We start from the raw sequence: 7,516 nt of genomic DNA on the forward strand, positions 1-7,516 counted from the left end.
TTTCTGACCGATCCTCATTAGCTGCTGCATTGACAGCAGCTGCTTTTCCTGGGGTCCAGCTAAATTAAGGCAGTTTATACAATTTTAAAAACATTACAATACATTCACAGATTTCACAACACACTGTGTGCCCTCAGGCCCCTATTCCACCACTATCACATACAGTAGCAATAAAAAGTATGTGTACCCTTGGAATTACCTGGATTTCTGCATAAATTGGTCATACAATTTGATATGATCTTCATCTAAGTCACAACAATAGACAATCACAGTCTGCTTAAACTAATAACACACAAACAATTACATGTTAATATCTTTATTGAACACACCATGTAAAAATTCACAGTGTAGGGTGGAAAAAGTATGTGAACCCTTGGATTTAATAACTGGTTGATCCTCCTTTGGCAGCAATAACCTCAAACAAACGTTTTATGTTGTTGCGGATCAAGAATATTGCTGAACAGAAACAGTTTTGTAAAGAGGAATGGTCCAAAATTCCTCCTGACCATTGTGCAGGTCTGATCCGCAACTACAGAAAACATTTGGTTGTCGTAGCAGTTGGACGTGTGTTTGTTTTGTCCCATGTAAATAGTCGGTTTCATAGTTTTTTCCCGTATATATTTAATCTCACTTTCCATCGATGATCTAAATATACTTTCCTGCAACCCGCCTCACCCAATGTGGTATGGATCTGCGATTTTTATACGTTATAACTGGAACCTCCATCAGAAGCAAGCCAGCTAACTAGCTACTAGCTAGTAGTCACTGTTAACCACAGCTAGCGGTCTTCACCTTTAGCTCAGAAACCAGCCAGCTTTAGCTCGGGCAATACCTGCCAGTCTGCACAGGGCGATATCAACCCAGAGCATATCGGACTGCTTTTCTCTACCACATCACCGGATTCCTGCCGCAAGCTCTGGGCCATTACACTGGATCATTCCAGCTAGCTAGCTGCAAGCGAGTGGCTACCGCTGGCTAACGTCTCTGTCCCGAAGCAAGCATCAGTTAGCCTTGAGCTAGCCTCGAGCTAGGCCCATCTCCCGACTAGCCGAAGAGGTATACCCGCTAATTCGTGGGCTACAATACCTCTTTTGCCAATTGGCCTGGACCCTTTATTTCCGACACGGAGCACTGCCAATACATCACGACTGGTCTGCCGACGTAATCGTCACATGCGGTTTCAACAGGCTATTCCGTTGCGATGTCACCGAAGACCCATCCGCTATCCCCGGCCTGCTAGCTTTCTGAACGCCGTGCCTCCCGATCGCCGAGCATAGTAGCGACTACCGAATGGCTCCCAGACTAACCTATTGCTGCTCACTGGACACTATGATCACTCGGCTACATATGCCTCTCTCAAATGTCAATATGACTTGTCTTCTGCTGTTCTGGTTAGTTATGGTTTTATTTCACTTTAGAGCTGGTAGTCCAGTTCAACATGCCTTAGATAGTTATTTTTTCACACACCTCACACATGGGAGACCTCACCTGGCTTAGCTGGTGTCTCCAGAGATGCAAGCTCTCTCATCATCACTCAATGCATAGGTTTACCCCCACTGTACTCACATCCTACCATACCCTTGTCTGTACATTATGCCCTGAATCTATTCTACCATGCCCAGAAATCTGCCCCTTTAATTCTCTGTTCCCAACGCACTAGACGACCAGTTCTTATAGCCTTTAGCCGTACCCTTATCCTACTCCTCCTCTGTTCCTCTGGTGATGTAGAGGTTAACCCAGGCCCAGTAGCCCCCAGCATCACACATATTCCCCAGGTGCTCTCATTTGTTGTCTTCTGTAACCGTAAAAGCCTTGGTTTCATGCATGTTAACATCAGAAGCCTCCTCCCTAAATTTGATTTATTCACTGCTTTAGCACACTCCGCCAACTCTGATGACCTAGCCGTGTCTGAATCATGGCTTAGGGAGGCCACTGAAAATGTTGAAATTTCCATCCCCAACTACAACATTTTCCTTCAAGATAGAACTGCCAAAGGGTGCAGAGTTGCAATCTACTGCAGATAGCCTGCAGAGTTCTGTCATACTATCCTGCTTCTACTTTAAAAAATCCACACTTACAGAAATAAGTCTCTCACTGTTGCCGCTTGTTATAGACCCCCCTCAGCCCCCAGCTGTGCACTGGAGACCATATGTGAATTGATTTCCCACCATCTATCTTTAGAGTTCATCCTGTTAGGTGAACTAAACTGGGATATGTTTAGCACCCTGGCCGTCCTACAATCTAAGCTAGATGCCCTCAATCTCACACAAACAATCAAGGAACCTACCCGGTACAACCCTGAATCCGTAACCATGGGCACCCTTATAGATATCATCCTGACCAGCTTGCCCTGTCAATACACCTCTGCTGTCTTCAACCAGGATCTCAGTGATCACTGCCTCATTGCCTGCGTCTGTAATGGGCCCGCGGTCATTCGACCACCCCTCATCACTGTCAAACACTCCCTAAAACACTTCAGCGAGCTGGCCTTTCTAATTGACCTGGCACGGGTTTCCTGGAAGGATATTGACCTCTTCCTGTCAGTAGAGGATGCCTGGTTGTTCTTTAAAAGTGTTTTCCTCACCATCTTAAATAAGCATGCCCCGTGAACTAGAACTAAGAACAGATATAGCCCTTGGTTCACTCCAGACTTGACTGCCCTTGACCAGCACAAAAAAAATCCTGTGGGGTACTGCATTAGCATCGAATAGCCCCCACGATATGCAACTTTTCAGAGAAGTCAGGAACCAATATACACAGTAAGTTAGGAAAGCTAAGGCTAGCTTTTTCAAACAGAACTTTGCATCCTGTAGCATTAATTCCAAAAGGTTTAAGTCCATGGAGAATAAGAGCACCTCCAGCTGCCCACTGCACTGAGGCTAGGAAATACTGTCACCACTGATAAATCTAGACGACTCTGGACGATTCTGACTTAGAATATGTGGACAACTACAAATACCTAGGTGTCTGGTTAGACTGCAAACTCTCCTTCTAGACTCACATCAAGCATCTCCAATCCAAAATTAAATCTAGAATCGGCTTCCTGTATGCTCTCGTTGGCTGGCCCTCGCTACATATTCGTAGCCAAACCCACTGGTTCCAGGTCATCTATAAGTCTTTGCTAGGTAAAGCCCTGCCTTATCTCAGCTCACTGGTCACAATAGCAACACCCACCCGTAGCACGCGCTCCAGCAGGTATATTTCACTGGTCATCCCCAAAGCCAACTCCTCCTTTGACCGCCTTTCCTTCCAGTTCTCTGCTGCCAATGACTGGAACGAATTGCAAAAATCACTGAAGCTGGAAACTTATTTCTCCCTTACTAACTGTAAGCATCAGCTGTCAGAGCAGCTTACCAATCACTGAACCTGTACACAGCCCATCTGTAAATAACACACCCAACTACCTCATCCCCATATTATTATTATTTTTGCTCTTTTGCACCCCAGTATCTCTACTTGCACATCATCATCTGCACATCTATCACTCCAGTGTTAATGCTAAATTGTAATTATTTTGCCACTATGGCCTATTTACTGCCCTACCTCCCTAACCTTACTACATTTGCACACACTGTACATATATTTTTCTATTGTGTTATTGACTGTACGTTTGTTTATCCCATGTGCAACTCTGTGTTGTTGTTTGTGTCGCACTGCTTTGCTTTATCTTGGCCAGGTCGCAGTTGTAAATGAGAACTTGTTCTCAACTGGTCTACCTGGTTAAATAAAGGTGAAATACATTTTATTTTAAACTAGGGCCTGTAGGACCTGCCTTGTTGATAGTGTTGTTAAGAAGGCAGAGCAGCGATTTATTTTGGACATACTTCTCCCCATCTTAACTACTATTGTATCAATATGTTTTGACCATGAAGGTTTACAATCCAGGGTTACTCCAAGCAGTTTAATCATCTCAACTTGCTCAATTTCCACATGATTTATTACAAGATTTAGTTGAGGTTTAGGGTTTAGGGGGTTTAGTGAATGTTTTGTCCCAAATGCAAATGCTTTTAGTTTAAAAAATATTTATGGCTAACTTATTCCTTGCCATCCACTCTAAAACTAACTGCAACTCTTAGTTGAATGTTGCAGTCATTTCAGTCGCTGTAGAAGCTGACGTGTATAGTGTTGAGTGATCTGCATATATATACACTCTGGCTTTATTAAAAGTCAGTGGCATGTCGTTAGTCACAAAAAATGTAAAAAGGAAGGGGCCTAAAGAGCTAACATGGGAAATTCCTGATTCTACTTGGATTATGTTTGAGAGGTTTTCATTAAAGAACACCCTCTGTGTTCTGTTAGACAAGTAACTCTTTATCCACTTTTAGCAGTGGGTGTAAAGCCATAACACATACATTTGTCCAGCAACAGACTATGATCGATAATCCTGCACTGAAGTCTAACAAGACAGCCCCCACAATAATTTTATTATCAATTTCTCCCAGCCAATCATCAGTCATTTCTGTAAGTGCTGTGCTTGTTGAGTGTCCTCCCTTTAAGCGTGCTGAAAGTCTGTTTGTCAATTTGTTTACTGTGAAATAGCATTGTATCTGGTCAAACACAATTGTTTTCCAGAAGTTTACTAAGGGTTTACTAAGGGTTAGTAACAGGCTGATTGGTCAGCTATTTGAGCCAGTATTGGGGGCTTTACTATTCTTGGGTAGCGGAATGACTTTAGGCCTGAGGGCACAAGTAGGCTTAAATTGAAGATGTGGCAAACAGGAGCGGCAATATCGTCTGATATTATCCTCAGAAATATTCCATCCAGATTGACAGACCCTGGTGGCTTGTCAATGTTGATAGACAACAACACTTTTTTCACCTCTTCCACACTGACTTTACAGAATTCAAAAGTACAATTATTGTTTTTCATAACTTGGTCCGATATACTTGGATGTGTAGTGCCAACATTTGTTGCTGGCATGTCATCCTTAAGTTTGCTTATCTTGCCAATGAAAAAGTCTTTAAAATAGTTGACAATATCAGTGGGCTTTGTGATGATTGAGTCATCTGATTCAGTGAATGATGGAGCCGAGCTGGCTTTTTCCCCAAAATGTAATTTATGGTGCCCCAAAGCTTTTTACTATCATTCTTAAATTAAAGCCTTCAAGTCTGGGACAATTCCAGGGCTGGATGGCATACCAGTTAAGGTACTGTATATATAAAAAATATAAAAAATGTACTCAAAGGTATTAGTATTATTAGGTTATTAACATGTTTTAACCACTTCTATAAAAATGTAACACTGTCAGATACTCAGCAGGAAGGTCTGATTTCACTATTACTGAAACAGGACCCAGACGGTAAATATAGATCCAGTCCACCTAAAAAACTGGAGACCCCTTACACTTCAGTGTTGTGATGCCAAAATCCTAGGAAAATGCATAGCACATAGAATTAAAAAGGTGTTGTTGTATGTTATTCATCCTAATCAGAGATAATATAAGAGAAATACTGGAAACAATAGAACACTATGAAACATCAGGGAAACCAGGCCTGATATTCATAGCTGACTTTGAAAAGTCCTTTGTTAAAGTACGATATATACAGTGCCTTCAGAAAGTATTCAGACCCCTTGACTTTTTCCATATTTTGTTACGTTACAACCTTATTCTAAAATGGATACAAAATGTAAAAATCTGCAGCAATCTACACAAAATACCCGATAAAGAAAAATCCCAAAATGTTCTTAGATTTTTGCTCGTCATAAAAAATAAAAAACAGTTTTTGCTTTGTCATTATGGGGTGTTGTGTGTAGATTGATGACGGGGAAAAAATGATTTAATCAATTTTAGAATAAGTATGTAAGGTAACAAAATGTGGGAAAAAAATTCAAATCACCCAGAAAAACAGTTACATTCCTCCACAAATAAGTCCCCAATCAAAACTTTAAATTGCCCGAACGCCACCAGAACATGAAGATGAAATGTACAGTGTATTCGTTAAAGTATTCAGACCCCTTAACTTTTTCCACATTTTGTTAAAATCAAATCAAATGTTATTGGTCACATACACATATTTATCAGATGTTATTGCGGGTGTAGTGACGTACTTGTGTTCCTCCAACAGTGCAGTAATACAGTTGAAGTCGGATGTTTACATACACTTAGGTTGGAGTCATTAAAACTTGTTTTCAACCACTCCACAAATTTCTTGTCAACAATCTATAGTTTTGGCAAGTCGGTTAGGACATCTACTTTGTGACATGCACAAGTCATTTTTCCAACAATTGTTTACAGACAGATTATTTCACTTATAATTCACTGTATCACAATTCCAGTGGGTCAGAAGGTTACATACACTAAGTTGACTGTGCCTTTAAACAGCTTGGAAAATTACAGAAAGTTATGTCTTGGCTTTAGAAGCTTCTGATAGGCTAATTGACATAATTTAAGTGAATTGGAGGTGTACCTGTGGATGTATTTCAAGGCCTACCTTCAAACTCAGTGCCTCTTTGCTTGACATCATGGGGAAATTAAAAGAAATCAGCCAAGGTCTCAGAAAAAAAATTGTAGACGTCCATAAGTCTGGTTCATCCTTGGGAAAAACTTCCAAATGCCTGAAGGTACCAAGATCATCTGTACAAACTATAGTACGCAAGTATAAACACCATGGGACCACGTAGCTGTCATACCGCTCAGGAAGGAGTCGCGTTCTGTCTCCTAGAGATGAACGTATACTTTGGTACAAAAAGTGCGAATCAATCCCAGAACAACAGCAAAGGACCTTGTGAAGATACTGGAGGAAACACGTACAAAAGTATCTATATCCACGGTAAAAACGAGTCCTATATCGACATAACCTGAAAGGCCGCTCAGCAAGGAAGAAGCCACTGCTCCAAAACCGCCATAAAAAAGCTAGACTACAGTTTGCAACTGCACATGAGGACAAAGATTGTACTTTTTGTAGAAATATACTTTCAAAGTTGTGGCAAAACGGCTTAAGGACAACAAAGTCAAGGTATTGGAGTGGCCATCACAAAGCCCTGACCTCAATCCTATAGAAAATCTGTGGGCGGAACTGAAAATGCGTGTGCAACGAAGGAGGCCAACAAACCTGACTCAATTACACCAGCTCTGTCAGGAGAAATGGGCCAAAATTCACCCAAGGCTACCCGAAATGTTTGACCCAAGTCAAACAATTTAAAGGCAATGCTACCAAATACTGATTGAGTGTATGTAAACTTCTAACCCACTGGGAATGTGATGAAATAAATAAAAGCTGAAATAAATCATTCTCTCCAGTATTATTCTCACATTTCATATTCTTAAAATAAAGTGGTGATCCTAACTGGGAATTTTTAAGAGGATTAAATATCAGGAATTGGGAAAAAACTGAGTTAAAATATATAAATTTGGCTAAGGTCAATGTAAACTTCCGACTTCAACTGTAAGTATTCAGACCCTTTACTCAGCACTTACAGCCTCGGGTCTTCTTGGGTATGACACTACAAACTTTGCACACCTGTATTTGGGGAGTTTCTCCCATTCTTCTCTGTGGATCCTCTCAAGCTCTGTCA

At 41.2% G+C, this 7,516-nt stretch overlaps 1 protein-coding gene across 2 annotated transcripts in view; it reads left to right on the forward strand.

The window, feature by feature from the left end:
- Positions 1–7,516, forward strand: part of LOC118359263 (zinc finger protein 177-like) — a 72,825-nt gene that overhangs the window by 22,219 nt on the left and 43,090 nt on the right. The window lies entirely within an intron of this gene.

This window comes from Oncorhynchus keta, chromosome 26, assembly GCF_023373465.1.
Source record: "Oncorhynchus keta strain PuntledgeMale-10-30-2019 chromosome 26, Oket_V2, whole genome shotgun sequence".
Lineage (NCBI taxonomy): Eukaryota > Metazoa > Chordata > Actinopteri > Salmoniformes > Salmonidae > Oncorhynchus > Oncorhynchus keta.